Here is a 1,032-nt window from a genome sequence, read left to right on the forward strand (position 1 = left end):
GGAGGCTTCCTGATTCCTCCCAGGAGCAGAAGCCTCTATGATTCCTTTAAAGCCTGCAGAGCCATGAGCCAGTTCAACCTCTTTTCTTTATGATCATACAGAAAATTAGTGCTCTGAAGTGAAGCTATGAAATGCCTTCAAGGCCTTTTCCTTCCTATCTTGGCAATCAGCACTCAGCTTCTTTTCATGAAAATATCTGAAGCCTGCATGAATTTCCCCCATGAAAATGGACTTTTCTTCTTTTACCACATTGACAGACTGCAACAAAGAGAGCTAAAAATGTAGAAGCAGGTGGAGAAGTGTGTAATGGCTAGAGGTTGGAGAGTTTGGAGGACTTGGAAGAAGACAGGAAGATGAGGGAAAGTTCGGACTATTGTAGAGATTTGTTAAATAGTTGTAATTAAATAGGTGACAGAAGGAGCGACAGTGAAGGCCAGGCTTACAAGGTCTCAGATGAAAATGAGGAGTTTACTGGGAACAGGAGCCAAGGTTACATTTGTTTTGCCTTAGCAAAGAACGTCGCTGCATGATGCTCCTAACCTGGAGACCTGTGAAACTTTGAACTTGAGGGTGATGGTTTCAAGTGTATCTGGCGGAGTGAACCTTTGGAAGCAAAGCTCAAGAGGTGTCCTGTCTGTGCCTAACAGCCTGTGGTCTTCTGTGTGACCAAATAAATGACCTCAAGCAGAAATTTACATTTAAATGAGAAGCAGAGCTTAGAAGTTTAAAAACTTTGCAGCCTGGCCAAGTGGTCAAGAAGAAAAGCTGATTTTCAGTGGAAAAATTCAAAGCAGATTCAGAAACTTGTATAAAATGGAGTCCAGTTCTAATAGCCAAGACAATGGGAAAAAGGTCTTGAAGGCATTTCAGAGACCTTTGCAGCAGCCCTTGCTGTCACAGGCCCTAAGGCCTGAGAGAGAAGAATGTTTTCCTGGGCCAGCTGCAAGGCCCCACTGCTGGTCTCAGCCACAGCACACTGCTGCCTGCATCCCTGCAGCTCCCGCTCCAGCCATGACTGAAAGATGCACAGGT

This window comes from Mandrillus leucophaeus, unplaced genomic scaffold, assembly GCF_000951045.1.
Source record: "Mandrillus leucophaeus isolate KB7577 unplaced genomic scaffold, Mleu.le_1.0 Scaffold161, whole genome shotgun sequence".
NCBI lineage: Eukaryota > Metazoa > Chordata > Mammalia > Primates > Cercopithecidae > Mandrillus > Mandrillus leucophaeus.